Here is a 26,102-nt window from a genome sequence, read left to right on the forward strand (position 1 = left end):
CAAGAAACACACAGCACTAGCTTAGAATTGGGGATCCTACTGAGTTGAGTTTTGAATAGCTTTTTGAAAATATTGGATGCATTCTTTTTAAATCCCTGCATGTAAGGTCTTACAGTAGTTGATGTTTGCTCATAGATTTTCATTGGTGATAGGAAGAAAGAAAGGACAATGCAATTTATTTGATGTTCAAACTGCACAACGTTGGTTTATTGGACGAGGTTGAAAGGTCCAGAAAGATTGGTATGCAGTCCCAAAGACTTTGATGGGTCGTGGCTGTAAAGTTTCAGAAGAGAATTTTATAGGTTTTGATGATGAACACCATAGGTTTTTGGTGATTAAATAATTTTTGATTTTGCTAGAGATTAGAGAAAAGAGCTGGGGAAAAAGATGGAGGGGTGTATGGGTAGGTGTGAAAAAATCCTTATTAGTAAGGGGGTAACTAACACAGTTTTGAAGTAGGTTAGATGGATACCAGCGAGTGTGTACAAGTTTAAAAGCCACAGAAGTTGATGTTGTGTTGAGGAAGGAAACTCAGGAATGGTTGGCTGACTACAGAATGGAGAACATCTCACAAGAATGGTGAGTAGGAATGCAGAAAGGGAGGCTAAGAACAGGTTAGGGTGAGCACGTGTTCCAGATTTCCTGGGACAGTCCCAGTTTGTTATCGTCTGCCTAAACTAATTTAACAGAGGACGGCAGGTTTTCATGTGTTCCAGTGCAGAATTAGTTAACAGATCTCATCAGAAAGCGATTGATTTTTCAATTCTGTTAAGGACACAGATGCTTTTCTATCTTTACTGCAATAAAACCGAGCAGCCAATGAATACTTTAGACTCATCAAAACTACATTTCCCATGAGCATGACAAACTTCTCAGGGGTACTTAAAAAAAGTGGGTTATTGTTTGAGATGGGGTTGTGGAAGCACCACACAGGCAACAACCACAATTCTTCTCACCGTGAACCCCAAACAGTCAATAAATTAACCTGTGCTTAACCTTCTGGTTGCTTTGTACAAAAACAATCAGGAACTTTGAGGCAATGTGTAAAATGTATACAGCACAAAAATAATAATAAAGTGAATACACAACAAAAGACAAATCCCATACAAATTTAGAGAAACAGAGTACATTTTAATAAATAATTATACCAGAACAACAACAAATGCAATCAGTAGAACCGGTGACATTAGTTTTAAAGTGAAAAAATAACCTAAAATGCACAAAGTGTAATTCGTGGGCATTTGGTAATGCCATACCAGGGGGAAATTTACAAGTTCAGGCCCACCAGCAATGGAATGTGGGTCAAATACAGGGACCAGATTAGCCCCGCTGAAAATGTTATCTTCTAAATCCAGCGTGAAGAGTGCTGTTTGTGGTGGAGGAGGTTGCAAGGAGGAGACTGTGTGTCCTAGACGCAGAGCAGTTTGGGTGTCATGGACGGTTATCGCTGTAGCACCTAGAGCAGTCAAGAGTCATGGACGATCATTGCTGTAGCTTCATTGTGACGATCATTGCTGGTCGTCACAGGCTTTGCTGGTGGGCACTGGCCTCAAAAAGAAAGGGTCTTACCTGAACTTTTCATTGGCAGTAGTCGCAGGTGGCAGAGTCTAGGTGGGAACAGTCCCGTTCACAGTCGCAAGGAGCCCAAACTAAATAATTTAGTTCTCTTAGGGGGAGTACACTCTTATGCCAGCCAATAGTGCAAGACCTGGGAAGGCACCTCTTGGGGATCAAGATTTACTCCATCAGACACCAGCCCAGGCAGGTTCAATTGCAGGGTCATGTAAGTCCAGTTGCAGCAGGTTAGATGGGCAGTTTGCAGGGAGGCCTCTGAAGCTTGTTGTGTCCCTATAGCTCACACAGGATGTCAGCCAACTGATTCTTGGTGTCTCCCTGTGTAGCCTGAGATGGAGGCAAGCAACTCCATTCTTCCTTTTCAAACATCAAGGCAGTTCTTCAAACAGCAGGACAGTCCTCTAGCAGCCCTGGAGCACTTTTGTGGTACATTTCACAAGCCCAGGAATGTACTGGTGAGTGGCTCCGTAGGTCCAATATTTATACCTACTACCAGACTTTGATTGGGGAGACTCCATGGATCTGCTTCTGGAAAGTTCTTCCGCTTCACTTATCAAGGCTCCAGACTGTCTGGGGTGACACAAGGTAGTTCAGGACTAGTGATAAGTTCATTTGTTTGTGGAGGAGGCAATGCTCTTTGAAGTTTAAGTGGGACTGGGTATGGCACCTCCTGAGCCATCCTGCCAGAATGGCCCATCCTGTCCACACCTAAGCCCCCTTTGCATTACTGTCTGGAAGCAATACAAAAACCTCAACAGCATGTCATGTGACTCAGGACATTTGCAAAAGGCACATATGGTTGGGATAAGAAAATGCCAACTTTCTAAAAGTGCTATAAAAATAAGATATCTAGCTGACCGTTTGCAATGCTGCCAATTATTTCCACAGACTCAGACCAAAGTCTTTAAGTATGATGGTCTACATCATTTAATTATTCAATGTTTTCAATTAATACTCTTTTTGTAAGTTCACAAGACAGATTTGGACTACATTTCACAATTACATAACATCAAGACAAACTGACAAAAAACATCAAAACAATTTTCAAATGGCAAATCAATGTAAATCAATGTAAACTGTTACCAGCCAAGAGAAACAAGGTAACCCACATTTCAATCAATTACAATTTTATTGAAACAAGCTGGGGTTACCAATCATCGGGGGTAAAACATTTGGCACAACAGAGGGATTGTAGATTTTGAACACATTATTCCCCTTTGTTGCTATGCATATTTTTATGAGAAACTCCTCTAAAAGTGGCATATTCCGAATTGTAACTTAAAACCGGACTTCGCCATTAAAGAGGATATTAAATTACAGTTTATTTCAGAGTAAACAGCATACCTAGCTACATGTTCCTAATCTAAAGTTAACACTTATTAAATATAATGAAGTAACCTAGTGTTAGTTAATGGAGACATAGGCTTTACAACATCAAAAAACGTCTTTGAGAGTTTTTCCATGCCAGGACATGTAAATTTAAGTACTATTTATTAAATACAATGCATCCTGTCCTATGATCCTTTAGGGTCTACCTCAGGGGTGACTTATAAGTATTAAAAATGAGAGTTTAAGCCCCTGGTGAAAGGTTTATTTAGCCAAGTCGAAGTATCAGTTTAAAGCAGCACTACAGGCTGCAGTGTTAGGCCTGAAAATGTTTTGAAAGGCTTCTTTAGTGGGTAGTGCAAGGTGTGCTGTTGTGCATCTGTAGCATTTAATTTATGAGCTCTGGATATAAGTAGCACCATTTACTAGAGACTTACAAGTAAGTTAAATGTACCAATCAGGTATATGCCAATTGTATCATGTTTTATGAGAGAGAGCAAACACACTTTACCACTGGTTACCAGGGAAAAGGTGTACAGAGTTCTAATGGCAACAAATACTGGTTCAGCAACAGGAGGCAAAAATCTGGAGATGACCCTGCAAAAGGGCCAGGTCCAACAATCGAATGACCTGATTAGATCCCATATAGTCCCGAAAGTCCCAGAGTAAACAAGTACCCCGTTCTTTCTTTGCAAATGTAACACCAAAAGAACAGTTAACAGTCTCACTGCAAACAGTGCAGGAATCCTTGTTCCAAAATTTCGGTCTGCATTCATCCATATACATTAAGCATGATAAACACTGCTCTAACCAACAAGTGTCCATCCTTGGAACATCGTTTGGTCTTGCTCCTGTTTATTAGCTGAAATAGAAAATGAAACACAGAAGTAACCAGTGCTGCGACACGTATGATAAACCACAACATGAGGGAGGGTCCTGTAGACAAAACATCAAATTAGTACATAGCATTAAAGCAGAAATCACAAAGTCAGCAGCTGGTGGGATAATTCTTGTCTTTATGGCCTTAATAGAACTGAAAATTCTTGCTCCTTAAGCTAAAAAGGTTTTTATTGTATGCCAGAAACGGAGGTTCAAATTATGCGTATTTAAAGCACTCCCACAACAGCAGAAACAACAACCACAATTGGTTTATGGTAAGTTGTTATAAAAGTAGATTCTGCCAGCTTTCCTTCATGATATCTTCCATACCCGAACCCAAAGAATAGGCTCTAGAGGCCATAGTCACTTTAGTTGAATGAGCTTCAAAATGCAACACTTCAAAATCTGATAATAGCCAACGAACCTATGTGGCCAGGGTGGCAGATGAGACAGGCCAATAAGGTTTTTTGCAAGGCAATGAGCACTTGCCCAGCACCATCCTGTTGTAGATCCCTAGTACATGCCTCATAAACCTTTAAGCATCTGACAACACACAACTTAGGATTTTCAGGACAAGCAGGGGAAGAAATACAGCCTGAATTTGTCTTCGTATAGTTTGAAATTTTAAGACTCCAGTTGGGGAAAATACTGTACCTTTTAAATCTGATACTCTTCTGACTCAAATCAGGGAAAACGAAATCGTCAAATTGGCAGACAACTGTTTCCTTGATAAACCCTCATGATCCAGCAACTTCTCCAAAAATCTCACAACTATGTTGACATACCATGGAACAGTATACTAAGGTATTGGGGGTGCACAAATCTAAATTTAAAATATGAAATGTGCAAACCAGAGGGTGTTCACAGAATGGAAATTGTTTACCGACTTGTAAGCCAGTCTGTTCTCTCCCGGTTGTGACAAGAAGTTTACCAACATTGACAAGGTAGTCAAGTAGTCTCCAGGGGATCCACCCCCATTCATTGTACCAACTAACCCATCTCTTCAAGACTGAAGAAGATCTTTTATGTGCATTGACTGAACAAGTCTGCTTGATGTAGAACTTAGGCTGTAGCGAAATACCTGGCACTTTGCAGTGTCTCCTGTTACCCCCGGGCCATAAAGGAGAGTTATCTCGATAGGATTAAGGGATGAGGAAGACCCAGCAGATCCCTCAAAAGGTCTGGGAAGAATGGGAGTCTCATTAGGAAATCACGAGAGAGGTCCAACACGACCGCACACCTAGGTTATGCAATCCAAATCGGAGTCACCGGAATAAATTCCACCCTCTGTTAACGTACCTGAGGCAACACTCTCTGAATCATCACAAATTGGGGGGAAAGCATAATGCAGTCTTCTTGCGCAGTCCTGGAAAAATATATTTGTTGCTTGGGCCATCGGATCCGGTCTCCAATTGAAGAACATACATGATTTAGCCAAAATGCAAACATGGGCCCCAAATGTGATCCAGCATTCTGAAAAGCTGGAGAGCTAATCTCTAGTCACTGTTGTTGTTCAAAAACCTTGAGTTCCAATTGGCGACCAAATTCCTCTGACAGGCAATGTACTCTGCAATAACCGATATCTGGTGTCCTAGCCAGAAATACAAAAAATCTTTGGCTGTCTCCCCTAACAACCCAGATCTCATCCTTCCGAGTCCCTACCCAAAGATGGCCCTGCCATTCCAAGCCATTCCAGCAGGAAAGCTTCGTCCAGTCTTCCACTGTCAGAGGACAAAGGAAAGAAAGAGTACCTGCCACGGGTTGATCACAATGAGGCCCTAAATCAGGGTCCAGGTACTAAGGGACCACAACCAATAGGCAAACCGAACCAAAATAGAATGGAATGGAGACAAACAGACAGAGTCTAAAATAATTTGAGTATTTTTAAAGAAAAGTCTTTTTTATTTTATTTCATCATTAGTGTTTGTGTTAGATATGAAAATCATTTGTTTTATAAAGATTGTAAAAAATTAGACAGAATAAATCAGAGAAAGTAATCAAACAAAATATCCAACAAATACAATTTCAATGTAGCGAATTACTAAACAGTCCCACAAATGCTCCTTCAAACGGACAATCATTCATACTATCACATATCCGACAACAACATCAAACGACATGTAACATTAATACATATTCGTAAAAACACATAACAGGTTGAAATAGTCGTTTAACAACTGAAGTTTAAGGAATGGACTTAGAACAGTCCATGCGGCTAAAAGGCACCAATGAGCACGTTTATGGTAGCCGGGAGTGCGGTTACAGAATGCCAACGCGCGTTTCGGTGAACAAGCCCCAACGGGGGCTGCACCTTCATCAGGGCGAAGGAGAGCAGGGATGGTGGGACAGACACACCTAAAGGTCAGTAGTTTTCCGTGTCGAGGACTCAGCCACGCACTAGCAATCAAGAGTTTTAAACAGCAGCCAACGGTGACGGTAAATCTTCAAAAAGATAGCGGGTATCTAATGGCTGAAGGGAACCTCAAGCGATTCAGAATCCGTCATTTTAGTCGTCCAGTAATAAAGAGGGAAGGTTGTCCTATTACGGGATACTGGATGAGCGTACCAAGCGTCCCTCAGCCAGGTAAACTGATACAAAATTTGGGTAGATGGGAGATGAGAATGGAAGCACCCAATTACACTCGACTAGGAGACGACCACACGGGCTCGAGGCACAGATCTCTATGGAGGCACAGCGAATAGGCGGCTCCCGGGGAAGGACTGTCAGAGGGACTTGCTTTGCATAGGAGATGCATTTATGAAGACATTAAAACCTTGGAAAAATGTCCTGAATGGAGGAAGCCTACAGCTTGCAAATATTGGTAAGGGACCTCAAGGACACAGTCTGTCTGAGCAAAGCTAACCTATTTCATTCTTGATGGTCTTCACTACTGCGTGAGCTTTGCATTGACCTAGTCCACTTGAAATCCTAGATAGTCCATTTATTGTGTTGATTGACTGGAAGACCTTTTTCAATGAAAGTTGCACCTTGTCCAAGGTGGTAAAAGTCTGAATAAAGCAACTGGGGACCTTAAAGAAGGAGTCCCAAACAATAAATATTCAGCAACAGGGCCTGCCTCGGCCGAAGCCGGGTCTGTAAGCTTTCGGATCAATCCGCATAAGAATTAGTTCTTATTTCAAGGAAAGTGGTATTATATTCCTTCCCCAATTGTTGCTCCACATACCTCTTTGGTGAAAGGATCCAATGCCAGTACAAGGGTTCTATTCAAATATTCATGACTCAAATGATTTAGGGCTTCCACAAGCTCCTTCTCCAAGTAAACATCTGAGGGGTCCTCATAGTATTCCCTGCAATCCCCTTCCTCAAAGGGTTGATATTGTGCCTTGCTTGTCAACCCTAAACTAGTGTCTAACCCAAAGTCCATAAGGGGTAGCAATCAAAATAAGCATGAATGATAAACCAAGTAAAACTGTGAAATAGTGGAGGGGGCTGGCCTGAAAGCTCCTAAGCCAAAGCCTAGATCAACTATGTATACAACACCAAACTTCTCCAAAGCCGGGGCATCCACTGGGAGAAAAACAATTTGTATTCCACAATGCTGTGTGCTGCCTGAATACTACTGCTGCGGGCCGGGGTGTGGCCCATATTTTTGAACAGCAAAGGTGGACACACAAGCATGTGTGCCTATGCCTGATAAACAAAGAGGACTGCGCTTGTGGGTTGCAGCCCTCTGAGTGCAGCCTCACTCACAACTAGTGCACGAAGGTCGACAGGCAACCTTGCCTAAAACCTAAACACAAAGAGCCTGCTGAAAAAAACCAAACACTCATATGTAAGGAAATTATGCAACAACAACTGGTAAAACTAAACAGATGGGGTCGCCGATGGTGACTGTCACACAATAATACTGGAAAGCAAATAAATGTCAGTCAGTAGAAGACAAATACAGGAAAAACAAATCAGTGGTACCTAATTTGGCTGATAAACAGCAAAGAAATTGGAGGGTGCTTGTCTACTCTTGTACTTAAGGGACCATGTGGGACCTGGTTAGTTAATATACTCATGATAAAGTTAAAGATGGAGTGGGAAATGTAGTTTTGATGTTGAGCAAAGTTTTCATTGGCTACTGTGTTTTATTGCAGCAAATACAGAGAAGCATAATCAAAGCCTTCAGCCTGTAGTGTTGCATCTTCCATGGCAACCCCAAGTGGGAAGCCTGAGGGAGGGGCAAACAGGACAAATCTCCACGGAAGAAATCACAGTTGGTGTAGTCTGATGTACAAGTGACCCAAACTCACACCCACATGTGCCGACATCTCACCTGCTCTCTCTGGTGGCCCACTGTCTCCCTTGCACCAAAGGGTGATTTCCAGCCTCGTGCGGCTCTCATCTCCCCATGTGCTTGCCAACTAGGCCATGCTCTCCTGCATCGACTTTGCGAGGCTGCTAGCCAGTATCTCCCACCCACTTTGTGTGCTCAGCAGTGAGAAATATCATCAGCGCCTCTGGGCCCACCCGCCTCCCAGCTGATCTCACATACGCTCCAGGCACATTGAAGTGTGAGGTGACACAAAGCGAATCTATACAAAGAAAGGGGGGACCAGGAGCCAGTTCAGGTCCAGTGCCCGTGCTCCTAACGTCAACAGTATTAATCATTTCAGGGGGCACTGTTCCATAAAAGGGGTGCAGGGAGTCACCCACTCACTTGAGAAAGGAAAGTATAGAAATCCTAGGCTTGATGTGGCCCACATGTGGAAGGGAAGACCAAGTCTCATCTCTTGATGCCCTCACACACCCCCGAAAGGTGTCTTGCTTCATCATTGGGCATTTTGCTCCTCGTCGGGCCGGCGCTGCAATGCTCTACGGGTCCCCCGAAGGGTCGCTTTACCGGAGATCTTTTGAGACAAAATGCTGTATGGTGCATGCGGGTGTGTGGTGTGGGTCCTAAAAATGTGGTGCAGTGGTGCGTGCAGAGTGAGTCTAAAACTGTCTAAGGGTTGCCCAAAGGGTACTCTAAGTATAATAATAATAATAATAATAATAATCTTTATTCGGTTATATAAAAACAGTTATAACCATAAAAGCTTTTACACAAAGAAAAACATATCATCCTCAATATACACACAATATGAAATTATTTAGTTTAACACAAATACTTTCAACCCAAATTGGATCTATGATTATAAATGCACTTTAAAAACATAACTACACTTTTTGTAATCAGTGTAGTATTCAGAAATTGCAGGTGCAGCATAGCAGGACGACATCTTCTAAAGCCAAGCTTTCTTAACAACGGGGTCAACCATAAATTGCGATGGACAACATAAAATTTACAAAACAAAACAGTGTGCATAGTTGTTTGTGTTGAAGTTTCATCGCAAGGGCACGCCACTAAAGTTCGTTCCCAGGAGTTACATTTTGGGAAGGCTACAAGCCTATGGAAGACGTTTAATCTGAAACGTGTCAGCAAGAGGCGCTCGAATTGGGACTCAACATAGGTCAAGTATGGTTCAATGGTGAGAGAAGTCTCAACCATCAAAGAATGTTGGACCGATATTTTACTTGACTCTTTTGTGATCCGTAATTCTTCCAGATGAGAGAGGGCTCTTATTTTTAAGTCTTTCTTCGAAATCTCGGACATTAATTCGGGATTATCATAATATTTAATCAAATCTAGATCATTGAAAAACTTTTTTATGTACAGTAGCCATTCTATTTTTCCTGCGTGCTCCAGCGTCATGCAATCTGCTATAATCTCCTTTGTGAATAGATTTTTTGATGACATCCAAATACGGCGCCACAATAGAAGAGGTTGGACTTTAGCCAAGTCTTCAATGTGGGCCATACCAAGTTCGGCATGACAGGAAAACGTAGACACACGTTTTGGGGTCATCAGGAGAAATCTCATGAAAACATTCTCTGCAATTTGGAGTACGTTCGTGCTTTTATGGCCCCACAAACCTGCCCCGTAGAGTGCAATAGAATGGCATTTTGCTGTATAAATACGAAGAAGTTCTACGGGTGGTCTTTTCCCTAGTTTCTGTGAAAATTTTATGAGTGCCATTATTGCGCGCAAAAGATAATGTTTTCTAGCATTGATGGCCGCTTTCCAATTGAGTTTTTCATCAATCAATACTCCAAGGTATGAGTATTGATTAGTGAATTCCAACTTCTCTTTGTTTAGGAATGTTGACTTTCCCCTTTTCCTGTCCTTTCCCGCCACCATTACATAAGTTTTTTTGATGTTTATTTTTAGGTCTAGAGTATCCATAAACTGGGTATACCTGTCAAGGGATTTCTGTAACTCTCGCGGAGTGCGCGCTAAAATTACTGCGTCATCCGCGTAAAGAAGCGCTGGAATAAGGCGGTCTTTTATTCTAGGGAGATCCTGGGCCCCCCTTAACATTGCGACCTCCAGACCGTTGGTATACAGAGAAAAGAGGAAGGGGGCCAGGACACACCCCTGCCTCACACCGCGTTCCACCCGAAATGACTCAGAAACTTCGCCCTGTGTGCCAAAACGGACCCTCGACGTAGGATTAGAGTATAATGCCCGAAGGAGGGTTACAAGGGCTGGATCTATTTCCATGTCAGTTAGGACAGACCAAAGTTTTGAGTGGGAGACGCAATCGAAGGCCGCGGAAAGATCGACATATACCATATACAATCTGCCTTCTTTTGCTGTTACGTATTTCCCCATCAATAGGCTTAAATTCAGTGCCTGTTCTATAGTTCCGAATCCTTCTCGGAAGCCAAACTGAATATTTGATAGTATATTGTGGTCTTCTGCCCAGTCTTGAAGTCGCTGTAAGACCACTCTACCCAGGACTTTACCGAGGGAATCCAGGAGTGATATTGGCCGATAACAGGAGACCTCATCTCTGTTTCCCTTCTTAAAGATCGGGATCATAATTGATTGGGTCCAGGATTCAAATAGCCCATGCCTCATTGTCGCATCAAACACCCTTTTTAAGATAGGTGCCCATAAGTCAAGTTTAAATTTAAAAAAGTCGACTGGGACGCCATCTGGACCGGGGGCTTTTCCTCCTTTACTTGCTTTCACTGCCTTAATTATTTCGTTTAATTCAAAGCTTAGAGGGATCGGAAATAGGATGTCTTGGGGACTATCCTCCTTCTTCTCATCTAGGTCTATTATTTGAGTTTTACTGAACACTTTAGCAAAATGGTTTACCCATGTCGGGCCATCAATCGCTACGTCGATTGAAGGCTGGTCGCTGGAGTCGGACAGGAAGGGAGTCTTCACTATCCTCCAGAACATCTCTCCATTTTTGGACTGAGAGCTCTCGTGCAGTTGATCCCATAGGGAATCTTTTATTTTCCGCTTCCTTAATCTGCAAGCTAGACGGTAAGAGGTCCTTAGCCGGCGAATTTCATCTTGGTTTCTTACAGATTTTGACAGTGCTTTTTTCAAAAGTTTATGAGCTACCGTGCATTCGTGACTAAACCACCCTCTTTTATGACCTTTCTTCCCTTTATTATTACAAGTTAAAAGATTATTTACTTTCTTTAAAATAACACTAAAATTAATTAACAATTCTTTTTGGTTGGTGTTGCTATCTAGACATTTCATAATCGCCGGATAAACGGCTTGGACCACCTTCTTGGTTATTAATTCTGGTTCAATCTTGCCCCAGCTTATGGCGTAGCCATTTTGTTTTGCCAAGCGAATGTTATTTTGGGCAAGAGCAGACATCAGCGAGTATGGTTTAAATTTCCCTGCATCTAGGGTTAGGTTAAAAACCAACGCTGCATGGTCACTTAATGTATTAATTATTAATCTAAAATTCTGTGCTCTACTGCCCAGCGTAGCTGTGATCAAAATATAATCAATTGTTGTCTCCCACCCTCTCCCCAGGTATGTAGCCTGCAATTGTCCTGATATAATATCGGAACTATTTAGGATCATTAGGCCTAGTTCCGACATCATTTCGTTGAGTAGTTCTCCTAACTTTGTATGACTGAAATGGGTCTCGTAGTTATCAGTTTCTTCCCCATCCCCACAAGCGCAACAGTTTGACACATTACAGGGGTGGTGATTAAAATCACCGCCCCACACAATACTAGGGACATCTGTCCCTTGTATTCTACTAATCAATGTAAAAAGTTTGTTACGGATGGTCTCAAGTAGTTCTGGTCTCTCTGATTCTGGAAGGTTGTCGTACGAGTTTACTAGAAAGATAACCCCCTTCCCCTCGAACGAGAGTTTTAGAATCTGATGGTTAATGTGTAATCTCAGGGGAGTGACTTTTAGCCCAGGTATGGTGTTTTTTATAAATATCGTCAAACCCCCCTTCGCCCTGCCATGTAAGCCTGCAATAGCCGGTGAAAAATAAGTTTTGTATCCCAACAGATGTTGTTCGTTGGTAGACCATGTCTCTTGAAGACAGATTACATGGTGGTCTTCAACAAACTTCATGAGAGTCCCATCCAGTACTTTGTCTCGTACACCCGCGATATTCCATGACATGAACTGTACATTGATACAAGCGTTTCTTGGGTCTGAGCTTTTACAAATATTAAGTACTTTGTCTGCAGGCGAAATTTCTACCACTCTTAGATCTGTAACCCCCGCCTGTTCGGGTGATAATTGATGTGACCTCGTTAAAAAAGAATCAGAAAGCCTATGCTGTAGAGGGATTGGTACAGAGGGGGGGGTCCTAATTTCTTTGGATCTAGTTTCCACGGGTTCAGATACATGGTCCGAAGCTTTGGAAGACGGATGGTGAGATGCGATGAATTTTCCAATTTGGGTCTCTTTGATGTTAAGTCAATCTACATCTTCCAAACCGCACAAGGCGGCATAACGATTAGAGGTAGGAATATTAAATCTCTGATATATCTGAGAGTTATTATTCCTTGGAGCCTGGTTTGGAGCTTGGAATAGTTGGTAGTTATTGCTCATAGGTCTACTATTCAGCTGCGGATAGAAAGTATGGTTATGTGCAGCTTGGAAAGAGAAACGATGATCCGTTTTACCCCAATTCATAGGAAGATCTTGTTTAACATCTGGAATGGAGTAGGCGATCAATTCTCTAGGGTAGAAATAGTCAACCAGGTGTGTAGCAATTGCGACCTCCCCTCTAGCCTCGAACCAATCACCTATGCATCTGACCGCTCTGTGATCTCTGAAATTTATGATTATCACATCGCCCTTCTTATCTTTAGGTCTAGTACCTACCTAACATGTACGTCTCACCATAAGAATTTCCCCGTTTATATGCGCAGGGAGGGGTCTATTTAAGTTCAACCAATGCATGGCTTTATTTTTTAACGCATGGAAGTCCTCCCTTGCACCTGGTGTTAATTCTGGGACCCCTGTCATGATGACTGTGTATGGGGCTGATTCGGGCGGTAGGTCCACCCTTCTGCTTACTGGGATATATTGTGGCTGGGTTGACCAATCACGCTTCTCATGATCTGTTACATCCTTTTTCTTCATGGTGGTTGTTTCCGAAGAATGAGTTCTATTTTTACTTTTTTGTTCTTCGGTGTCCTGACTAGTGGCAAATTTCTGTTTATTACCCACCTTATTGACCCCTTCAGTGTCTCTACTATTTGTTATGAGCTGTGTCCTGCCTTGATCTGCGGTATTATTAGATGGTTTATCCGCGGAGTTTGCCTCCGAGATGGTGGGCGAATTTGTCAAGTGATCATCCGTGGGGGGTCGCACTACCATGGGAGGAGGAACATGTTCCTTCACATTGTTTTTAATCTGGGTATTGGTCGATTCAGATATAAGTAAATTATTCATTCCCACTTGTTTACTTAAATCCTCTAGGTGGAGAGTTATTAATCTGGACCTTTCAAGAAGGGGAAGCAAAAGGGATTTGACCATTGTCTCTAGTTTTGCGAGTAGGTCGCTCAAGATATCCGGGCTGGATAACAATCCTAGAGTGTTTGTGCACAAAAGAGGAGTGTTTGTTGCTACGGAACCTACGTGATTCTGTTTTTGTGTGAGCGATTTAGCTTTTTTCTTTTTCATCAAGAGTGGTCTAGTAAGTATGCCTCGTCTCTTTCTTGTTGGTGGTCTATTTACCACAGGGGGGGAGGAGATAGCTAAATTTGGTGAATCCGAGAGCCCCGATAAGGTAAGTGTGATAATATTATCATCAGGCTGAGGGACCTCACCGAGGGAATTAACATATGACGTATTTTTTGTTATTCCAGGTGTTGAGTAGGATCTAGAAGTTCCGGTACCCACGTTCACCACCTCTGGAGATAGAATTTTGCCAATTGTGCCCAGTGAGGAACGCTTGCCTGTTAGAAGGTCTAAAGATAGTCGTTTTTCCGTATCCGCTATCTCCTTCTCCAAGACAGTAGTCACACGCTTGAAGAATTGATCGATAGTGCCAGATACTGGGCCTTTAGAAGTGTTTACAGTTAGGGTACGCGACTTATCAGCACTTTGTGACATGATGTTATGTTGCGGTAGAGCTACAACAACAAAGATATCACAGTGAGTCAGTGTCCACAACAGACGAAGGTTTGAGGCAATTTAGAACAGTATGCAATAGATGCTCTCACCATTAAATGAAGGTTAGGGAGGTGGCCCGTCCCGTCCACGATCGTCCTCGGACGGCCTCAGACGGCCCACCCTTTGCCCAGGCTTCGCCCCAGTCTGCGCCCCGCTCGCGTCCCGCTCACGCGAGGAGGGGCGGGAGTTAAATAGCGGGAGGAGGAGGGTCCGGGAAGAGGGACCAGGTGCGTCCTATGATGGCGAGGCAAGGCACCCTGGGCCTCGCAGTCCCAGCGCGTAGCCACAAGCAGCCTTCAAGCAGTTATTCCGCCGGCAATCTTCCTTCGGCTCCAACCACTTTAAAAATCAGCGTCCTTTAAAATGTCCACGTTCTGCGCCTGCGAGCGGCACCCACGAAGTGGGGGCCGCGAGGCGTTTATGAAGAGAAAGGTTGATGGGAGGAGGGTCCGGGAAGAGGCACCAGGTGCGTCCTATGATGGCGAGGCAAGGCACCCTGGGCCTCGCAGTCCCAGCGCGTAGCCACAAGCAGCCTTCAAGCAGTTATTCCGCCGGCAATCTTCCTTCGGCTCCAACCACTTTAAAAATCAGCGTCCTTTAAAATGTCCACGTTCTGCGCCTGCGAGCGGCACCCCTCTAAGTATAGCAACTCGAGTAACAGCAGCTGGGGAAGGAATACCACCAAACCGGGACTCCTCCCTCCGCCACCAATGCCTCCCATGTATGGGTACCCTCATCAACCATTTCCTACACAAGGCCCGATGTGGTATCCAGCATATCCTGGTCCACACCAGGGATTTCCACAATCCTTCTTCCAAAATGTGCCACCTCCTTTTTAGAACAGAGGCAGGGGGTGAGGAAGAAGAAGAGGACAAAAGCAGGTACGATGGCAGGATCCTGAGGCACAACAGAGAACAACGCGGAGCACGACATACCCAAGACCCTGATCCTGAACTTATCAGGGAGACATCTCAATACAGATGAAACCACTGTCCTCGAGAAGGGCCTGGGGTTTGTACCAACCCCTAAAGAAGACAACTTTCGTATTAATGAAGAACTCCAACAACTATGAATCAAGTCCTTTTTCGGCAATAACCCTACACCTAAACGCCAAGACACAGGACTGAGGCCACCCTCTAGATTCATTCCCTCGGCAGGAATGGTCCCAAGCGAGGTACTAACCTTTGAAAAAGCAGTTCTTAAGGAGCATCAAAAGAAACTCTGTCTATGATAACATGCCCAAAAAACTATGCCACGCTGTACACTCACTCACGAATGATTAAACCATCATCATCAAACCTGCGGACAAGGGGGTGCCACAGTCATCCTTACAGTTGAGGACTATCAGAAGGAATACTCCAGACAACTCAGCAACACCGAATACTACAAAAAACTAGAGACAGATCCCACCGAAAGATTACTCTCACAGATACGGATCCTGGTAAACGAAGTCACTAGTGAGGGTTGGATCTCACCACAAGAGGCGGCATTCCTGGTTAATGGGGACCCTAGGATGCCGTATTTCTATCTTTTACCAAAGATTCACAAAGGTACAATTCCCCCACCAGGACACCCGATCGTTTCTGGCATAGGCTCCTTGTTGGAACCACTGAGTAAGTTCGGTGACTACTTCTTACGCCCTCTGGTCCAGGCAACTCCAGCTTACCTAAAAGACACACGGGCTGTCCTGAATCTAATACAAGAGATCAACGACAACAACACCGAGACCATCAACCTCCTCATGACGTTAGATGTGGAGGCTTTGTATACGAATATCCCCCAGGACGCAACGATTGAAGTAGTCGGACAACTACTCCATGAGACTGATCGCCCTCCTAACACACCTACGGAATTCATCATGGAACGCATCACGGTGGCACTAAAAAACTATTTTTCCATGTACAAAACCACCATCTACCACCAGATACAAGGGACCAGCAAGGGGAGCACTTTTGCGCCGAGCCTGGCAGGATTGTACATGGCACATTTTGAAGCAGATAACATCTTCACGGACAACAACCCCTACAAAGAAAACCTGATCACCTGGAAACGGTACATCGATGATGTGCTCATCCTCTGGAAGGGAGATGTGGACACGAGCAACAAATTTTATGAGTGGATAAACAATCTGAACCTCCACCTACTCTTTAGCAAAACAGCTAATGAGAAGGAGATCCCATTCCTGGATATTCTCATTACTCTGGAGGAAGGACAACTACACACTACTACAGGAAGGCAACCGACCGAAATAGCCTCCTCAGTTTCTGCAGCCACCATCCGAAGGCACTGAGGGAAAATCTACCTTACGGGCAATTTCTGAGAATCCGCCGGAATTGCAGCAACATCCATGAATATGGCATCAAAGCAAGCACCCTGGCAAGAAACCTTCAGGACAGGGACTACCCAGACAAGGTAATCAATAGGGCCCGGAAACGAGCCAGAAACAATAATCGACAGGCACTCCTGGAGGACAGGGTAAAAGAACCTGACAACATCATGACATGCGTGACTACCTTTACACCCATGTCAAATAAAATCAAGAACATTGTGAACCGCAATTGGAAGATCCTGAGCACTGGCACCCTGACTATAGAACGACCACGTTTCGCGTTTAAAAGAACCACAAACTTACGTTACCAACTGATCAACACCAGACAACGAGCCCAAAAAAAAACCAGGAGTCAACCCTATGGGACCTCCCTGCTGTGAAAGGCCATTTCCCCTGCGGGAAATGTAGTGTTTGTCCATTCACACGACACACTAAAACCCTCAACCTGGATGACTTCACATGGGAACAGTGAAAACACACAAACTTCAACACCAGAAATTGTGTCTACCTGTTCACCTGCCCATGTTCACTCCAATACATAAGGATGACCACACGGCCAGTCAAAACCAGGATCAGTGAACATGGGAGTACGATCAGACGGGGCCTCACGGCAACAAGAATGACGAATCAAAACATCTTATCCCCTTACCAGGCTGGATTTCGCCCATGCACTAGTTCGATCGACCAAGTTCTTTTTTTTATCTTACTTTACTGGAGAAATGTGCTGTTAACTAAGGGGTCACTTTATGCAGTGTTTGTAGATCTAAAATCGGCCTTTGATTTAGTCCCCCGCAGCAAACTCTGGTCTGTTCTGGCCGAACAGGGGATGCCGCCCAATCTTTTGACTCTTCTTGTCCGCCTGCATGAGAACAACTACGCGAGAATCAGATGGGGGGCTCAGGGTGAGGTCACAGACGCATTCCCTGTCGAGCGTGGTGTTCGGCAGGGATGTGCCCTGGCTCCCACCCTGTTCTCCTTATATATAAATGGAATAGTTGAACATCTTAGTAGCTCCCCCACTGATGCCCCTATAGTGGCCGGAGCACGCGTGCCTGTTCTCATGTTCGCGGACGACACCCTAATTGTCTCACGAACCCCGAGCGGCCTGCAGAAGGCCGTCAATGCATTCGGAGAGTTCTGTCAATATCGTGGACTTGAGATTAACACCTCAAAGACAAAGTTCATGCCTCTGAACCAGGCCAATTCCTTTAAGGGTAAAATCTTTCTTGATGGAACACCCCTTGAACAGGTTGATTCCTTTGCCTATCTTGGAATCTTGTTACAAACTAATATGGGATGGAATTGTCACATGGATATGGCTTTATTAAAATTCCACCAGCTTGCAGGTGCTTTATCCTCTAAGTCCTCTTTAACAAGGCCAATCACTCCTGCCCTCGTGGTGTATAATATGAAAGTAGTTGATACAGCTCTCTACGGATCTGAACTTTGGGGTTTTACCAAATTGAACCACCTAGTTAAAGCGGAGAATACCTTTTTACGTAACTTGGTTGGTGTGCCCCAAAGTACCCCAACTGTCCCGCTTTTGTTGGATCTAGGTAGCAAAAACATCGCTGATCTAGCCAGGCTGCGTCCATTGTTGTATTGGAGACGTATTTGGACGACCCCTGAATTAACGCATTATGTACAGGGTTTGAAGGATGTGATTCAGGCTGACCAATTTCATAAAATCCAGTGGCTAAAGGAAATTAGGTCCCTTTTATTAAAGTTAGACCTGAGTATCTTATGGGATAAACCGGACCCTTCAATCTTCCCAACAAAAAACATATGAAAGAAAAATATTGGGAAATGGTCCAGTTAGAATCCCATAGAGTTAATATGTCCATGAATTTAACTGGTCGGTTTTTAGATCACAAATTACGCCCAAAATGTGAATCATATTGGGACATCATTGAGAGGCCACAAGACCGGAAGTTATATTTTCAATTTAGAGTAGGTACTCTTTCGGTCAAGTCAATCACAAATAAATGGTCCTCTACTTTGTATGATAGATGTCATAATTGCTTAGACATGCCTGAATCTGTAGAACATGTATTTTTTGTATTTCCTCTTTATGTTGCTCCGCGTCGTAAATGGCTTAGACCTATCTGTCTTAGGTTAGCTACTTGAAGACATATAGAAGCACTAAAGATACTGGGGTCTGACTGTTCACCTTGCATAGCTGTGGCTGTAGCTACATTTTTAAGTTGGACTTGGATAATACGCACTCGAACTTCCATCCAACTTGCTGCTAGTTAGTGTTCTTCATGAGTTAAGTCTTCCCTTTTGTGTTGTTAACTTTTTAGCTATTAATAATGTTTTAACCTTATTATCGACAGTAATCAATTGGATTTAATGTTTTTTTTAAATGTGTGTGGATTGTCCTGTGATATTTGTTCTGTTTGTGTTTAATGTGCCGATGTGCTTTTAAGACTTACTGTCGAATAAGGCTTTTTGAAGTTGAATGACGAATCACTACATTGAAAAAGGACATTCATGTGATGACATAAAATGGACAATACTGGAGAGGAATCAGATGTGGAACAACTCATCCTTACTACACCGTGAATAACAATGGGTACATTGTCTGCGAACACATGAACACGGTCTCAACGATGAGATACCCTGGACAGAACTTTGAACTCTCATACTCATGTTCTATTCCAGTCGCTATAATGTGAACACTCCAGGTTTCACATCCGGTCTCACAACCTCCAAACTACATACCACGATATAGTCACTCTAGTGCTATGGGATCTAATTATATAAGCCATACTATCTTTCTAATAACCCAAATGGTACACCACGCCACATACACCTCTGTGGATATAGGTTTGCTGACCTGGTACTACTTGTATGTTTGGTCCATGACTGAGGGTCACGACTTATAATTCATTAACACAGTGTACAGACTAATTGGGTGGCAACATCGTCCCATTTAACAATGATGAAGATCTCGCAGACATATAATTATTTGGAACTTGGAACACAACCGTTTCATGCTCCAACTGATAACGCAATAACAACAACACACTTATTACGAGATACCGGCAGACGGCTTATACAATGGCCTTCATTAAACTCTGAACCCATTAATGTTTTATTTTATATTACCTCTCGTCTAGCCCGGTAAGGTGCGGGCGCTCGACTCCTAGCCTATGGAGCAACTCTCCCCTCATGTTTAGGTAAGTCTGGATATGATTAGATTCCTATTTCCAGTGATGTGGTATTGCGGATGCAGCAAGGGAGGACTATCCATCCCCTGCATCAGTCACCCTGCATTACAGGCCGTGTAGCACATCAGTGAAACGATTGAGGCACAACTTGGTGACATTATCATTGGTTTTTAAACAAGAGCGCACTGGGAGCAGCGGGTGACTCCTTGAGTGTCAGTGGGACCGCACATGCCAGGGCGCCACCGCTCCCATGACATGTGTGGTACCCTCCTGTCACTCATAGTTGAGATCCCGCATCCCATCTACTCTTGGAAAGGCACGTTATAATTAATTTCTGCTTCGTAATCAGCTTCTTCCTTAGCTTGATTTTAGGACAAGCTCTGGGGTAAGGTTGCCTCCCCCCCCTAGCTTTGATGCAGTGTCCTTCTCTCTTCTTGTCATTTTTTTACCTAAGCAGTATCCAGGAGCGGCCTATATCTAACAAGTTAGACGGCAGAGTATATTTAGACCTTGCACGCCCGGATACACATTGAGGGTAGTATCCCTTAACTCACTTTCACTTACACTTCACGATTTGCTTGGTCCTGAGGAAGTGCCATGGATCCAGTTGGACCACAGGGGCGCGAAACATGTCGACCTCGTTTTAGTTACCTAGGGCCCATTCAGCCTACATAGGTAACGCCTGACCTACGGTGTTTTTTAACCTACAAAGGGTGCCCCTCCTCATTAAATGTACCCTTTGGGCAACCCTTAGACAGTTTTAGACTCAGTCTGCACGCACTACTGCTCCACTTTTTGAGGACCCACACCACACACCCGCATGCACTATACAGCGTTTTGTCTCAATAGATCTCCGCTAAAGTGACCCTTCGGGGGACCCGTAGGGCATTGCAGCGCTGGCCCGACGAGGAGCAAAACACCCAATTATGAAGCATGACACTTTTCGGGGTGTGTGAGGGCATCAAGAGACGAGAATTGCTCTTCCCTTCCACACGTAGGCCACATCAAGCCTAGGATCTTCTATACTTTCCTTTCTCTAGTGAGTGGGTGACTGCCTGCACCTCTTTTATGGAACAGGTGACACAAAACTCCAGCTTGACCCGTCTCTGGCCTACCATATAGTCAGAGGCCTCTGCAAGCCCAGAAACGGCCCAGGTCCAGCAATTACGAGCATGCTAGTTGCCCGATGAGGTGTTCCTGAGACCTTTTAAATGCACGGCCACGAGGGGCAAATCTGCAGCATCCTCTACTTGACCGACCCCCCCCCCCCCCGGTCTACAACTCTCTAGAACACTTCAAAGGCTTGCAAGCAGTGATTTATTTGACAAATCGAAGCTGCAAAACACCTATGCTCTGCCCCTTGAGCCTGCAAATACCCAGTCAATGGGCCATCTCCAGCCACTGCACCTGACCTCCAGCACCTGCCACCATTCCCAAAGTAGGACCCCTACTCAACCTGGGTCAACCAGTCAGCTACACACACAGCTGAGCACCCAGAACATACCAGAGCACACCAAGTGAAAGCATCCAACTACTACAGCCACCCCAGAGATTACTGCCTGCCCCACTCTCATTCTACAACCTTCTAGCCACCTCACATCACCTCATGATGTCCTCCATCTCGTCTCTGGGCCCCTTTATGATCACTAGACCCCCACCTACACAAGTGGCACACTGGAAACATGGGTGGAATGGTTTAGGAACTATTTTGAAGCTGTGGGCCAGAAACTGACTTTGCCCCTCCATCTCAGCAGTGCAGACATCCACAAGATCTCAAAGACTACCAATGAGGCAAGGCCCCTGAGCAACTACATCACCCTGAAGAACGACGTCACGGCACACTTCGAGCTGCACGCCAACCATGATTATGAGTTGTTCCTTCTTCACTAAGCATGACGATGGCCTGATTAGCCTGTTGATGTGTTCTACAGCTGCCTGAATGTACTTGCGAGCACATGCATGCTTCAGACGAAGATGACGAGGTGAGGGCCCAGTTTTTTCAAGGATATGCCTCCTCCAAATTTCAAGAATGGATCCTTCAAGAACCCAATATTTCCATGAGAGATAGCCTGAACATGGGGTGCTCCAAAGAACTCTCCAAAGCCCGTGCTGATGGCTTCTGAGGTATACCATGGCCTCTCTAAGCCTCCGGCCCTATGCCACACAAGAGTACAGGTAAACACATTTAGCTACACCTCAGCACTGCGGCTAAAAGGCATGTTCCAAGCAGACCTCACTCAATACTCCACGTGCCAGAAGGCAACAGTATATGTATCCCAGGAAGGTTCTGGATTCCTCCAAAGCTGCCAGATCCCCCAGGAATTCAACCTAGTACAGTTTGCATTCAGCGTGCATGCCCATGACCTAGACCAACTTTTAAAAGACTTTGCTCCCCTCTTCGACAGCATAGGCTGCCTGGTAGGCTCAGACATCTGCCTGCATATCGATGAATCTGTCACTCCAGTAGTACTTCAACACCAAAAAATCACCTTCCATCTCCACACCAAGGTGGAGAAAGAACTGGAACTCTGAGAAAAGGCTGGCATGATTGAACATGTGAGAGGGCCAACACTGTGGATCTCTACCATTGCAGTGGTGAAAAAATCCAATCAATCTGAAGCTGTATGAATCTGCGTCAACATGAGGGTACCCACCCAATGATCAAATGGGAAAATCATCTAAACCCTACCTTTGATGACATCAAAGGAAAACTGTCAGAGTTAATGTGGTTTTCTAAAATCGACCTCTTGTCTGGTTACCATCACATACCTCTGCACCTGGATTCCCGCCCAGTCACCACCTTCTCCATGCATGTTGGTCTCTACAGGTACAACCGGCTGAATTTTGGAATCTCCAGCTAGCTGAAGTATTTCAACACATTATCAAAAATGTTCAGCATGGTCTGCCACGCAGACTGAACATGAGTGATGATATCCTAGTACATGCCCCACACTCAAAGAACACCTAACTCGCCTGAAATCTGTCTTCATCCAAATTAAGGAGCATGGCTTAACCCTCCAAATGGAGAAACTTGACTTTCTAAGAATTGACAGCGGCTTCTTTGGGCACCGGTTCTCCGACAGAGGAATTGGCCCAGACCCGGAAAAAGTAAAGGACATCCAGAACTGACCAGCTCCCTCCTCTGTTTCCAGCATCTGCAGTTTCCTTGACATGGTGACATACCGCGGTCGCTTCATGCCGAACTTGTCGAACGTCACTGGCCCTCTCAGGAAACTCACCAAAACCTGAAGCCTTTAGGTGTGGGGAGAAGAACAAGAAGTCTTCACCTCAGGCACTCACACCTTTACTGAGCCAAACCAGCCGTGCCAACATGTTCGGTGGACTAACCCTAGCTACATCTAGCTAGATCCACTCCCGAGCTATCTTCCAGGAGAAGTCGAGGGCGGTATCATCTAAGGGCTAACCCAGGACCATTCCAGTAATATATTGATTTTCTAATTGACTGAGCCCACACCAATCTTGGCTTACGTTCCGTGAGAAATCCTTTAGACTCTAATGCAAGTCCTGCCCTTTGACTTTCCTGCAATGTTTTGACAAGTTTATTATGTGTTTTTTTTAAATCTCCTTGGTAACGTAGGAATGTAGTGTTGCGTCAACCACTGCAACACCAAGTGGGACGCCCGAAGGAGGTGTTAACTGGAATTATCCTCATGGGTGTTATCACAGTTGGTGCAGTCTGAAGTTCATTCAGAGGCCCGTGAAAAATGGGTGTGGTCAGTTAGAAGACCATGCATATGACTAACTTGTGTGGGGCAGATTTACAAGCCCCTTGCGCTGATGGTGCATCACGTTGCGTGACGCACCGGTGGCGCAGCCTACTGAGTGATATTTACAAGAACAGGTAAAGTCGCCTTGCGTGACTTAACCTGTGCTTGTAAATATCGCCCCTGCTCATGCAACACTTTGCGTGTTAGGGGCGTGACATGGGTGTTGCTGTGTGTGTTCCCAGGTAACACCCATGTCCACTGATGCATTTCCAGATTGACGAGAAATCGTAAATCAGGAATGCGTCAGAATGCTACGCCATCCTAGGGGTGGCGCAGCGAGATGCATCGAGGAGAAATGTTTTCATTTCTCCTCGTTTATTTCCTCTTTCTACAGCACACATTGAAAGAGGAAATCACCTCAATTTATTGTTTTTTTGCAGGAAGGTGCCCCTTCCTGCACAAAAACATTCTCCCCACAACTCAGGCATGACGCCAGCGCAGGGAGAAGCACCGATCCTGTGCTTCGAAACTAACGCAGCATGGCGCAGCAAAATGACTTGCGGCACCACTCTGCATTAGTTTCTTGTAGATCTGCCCCTGTGTCTCTTTTATGAGCTGCGGCTGCATCACCAGCACAATACACAGTCTTGAAAGAGAATTGTCATTATGTGCCCGCTTGGTACAAAACGGTAGTCCTACGTCTTTGTTAGTGATATGTCCCAATAGTTGTTTTTCTAAATTTGGTCACCCTAGAACAGGGGCATGCGTCTTAGGGATCAGAGAAAAAGAAAGGAGTGGGGAGCTGCATTTGCAGCCTAACCACAGCCATTTTTAGGTCTCGCCTTGGCAGCGCATGCACTGTTTCAGCGAGACCTAAAGTAATCTGTATGTTGGGTGAAATTTCATGTTATTTGTCTTTCCTCTTGCTATTGGCTCAGTGGTGGCACTGATGTTGTAATGTCCGTTTCTGTTTGCTCTTACTGATTTTCTAACTTCCGTGTAGTCCCGATACAGCGGGACCTAGCTACAGTGTTCTATCACTCTGCTTGCACTTCTTTTCATTGTTTTCATTGAAGTGCAGTGTGTTATCTGGTGGTTAGCACTGTGTCGCCAGCCTTTGTAATTGGATTCCTTCGAGCATGCTAGCTATTTAGTTTCGTTTTAACGAGCGAGCCAAAATCCAACAGAGTCTTTTGAGCACGCGGGCTCTCAGCTGCTATAGAGTCTTTTGAGCATGCGGGCTCTCAGCTGTTATTGCAACACTGTATCGGGAGGACTTTTGTTTGCAGGACATTTGAATAACCCGATTACTTACACATTTAGAGCTATTTTGTTTCGTTTTATGAACGATCCCTCAGAGTCTTTTTAGCACGCGGGCTCTCAGCTGTTATTGCAACACTGTATCGAGAGGACTTTTGTTTGCAGGACATTTGAATAACCCGATTTCTTACACATTTAGAGCTATTTAGTTTCGTTTTATGAACGATCCCTCAGAGTCTTTTGAGCACGCGGGCTCTCAGCTGATATTGCAACACTGTATCGGGAGGACTTTTGTTTGCTGGACATTTGAATAATCCCATTTCTTAGACATTTACAGCTATTTAGTTTCGTTTTATTAACGAGATGTAATTTACATTATGTAACATATTTGGAGGCTCTCACTACAGTACAAATTAATAGTTCGGCGGCACACTATGCTACAACCTAAGTTTTTGCGTGATGCATACGTACTTATGTGCATAAATATGCATCAATATGTATAGAAATTAGCACATATATACACAGGCATATACACCCAATTTACAAACACATTTACTTGCACTTACACTAAAGCGAGACCTATTGCATTTCCAATGCTTGTTAAACAGAGTCCTCTAAATCACCAGGGTTCGTTTGACTTTTTGACCAGTTTATTGGTTTGCTGACAAGATAAAATGAATGACAACACTCTAAGGACAATTCACTGATTTATTTCCGAGACTGTCTCCTAATGTTTGTCTGTGTGATCATTTGCCGAATTCCTTGAAATGTGAAGTGTGAATACATACCGTGGTAAGCGTTTTATATTGCTGACACTTTTGAGTGGGCTCCCGCGTACTCTCTCGTGGCTCGACAAACTGAACACAGCACTATAACTATATATGACGTGTTCAACTTTTAAAGAACATTTTGCAGAATTATACTTCTTCCCGGGTTTATTTCTGTCAGCCTGCGTCGCTGGAACCTTTCGTTTTAGGGCACTGAGTGTTGTCAGCTGGTGTGCTGTAGCTGGGACTGATAAAGGTTGCACATACACGGTCTTAATGAAATGGTAATAACAGGAAGCGAGACAGCAAAGTGCAAAGTTATCCCTGACGCTTCAATGTATTTCTCTCCTTAGTGCCTGTATCTCGAACGACGCATGAGGAGGTCGAATACTTTAGCCAGACCCTGACAATCAAGGAGATCTGAGAGAGAGCAGTGGGCGGCTCTTTCTTCTCGCTGAGCATGGTGAAATTAATTATTGCCCACTTGAAGTTTAGATGGAGCAAGCTAAAAGCATTTAATGATTTTTGCAGCCAGAGAAAAACAAGTTCTAATAACTATATTCCTTGTAATGCTTTGTTGCAGCTGCAAAAATACATTTTATAAATGC

The sequence above is a fragment of the Triturus cristatus genome, chromosome 2_2 (genome assembly GCF_964204655.1).
Source record: "Triturus cristatus chromosome 2_2, aTriCri1.1, whole genome shotgun sequence".
Lineage (NCBI taxonomy): Eukaryota > Metazoa > Chordata > Amphibia > Caudata > Salamandridae > Triturus > Triturus cristatus.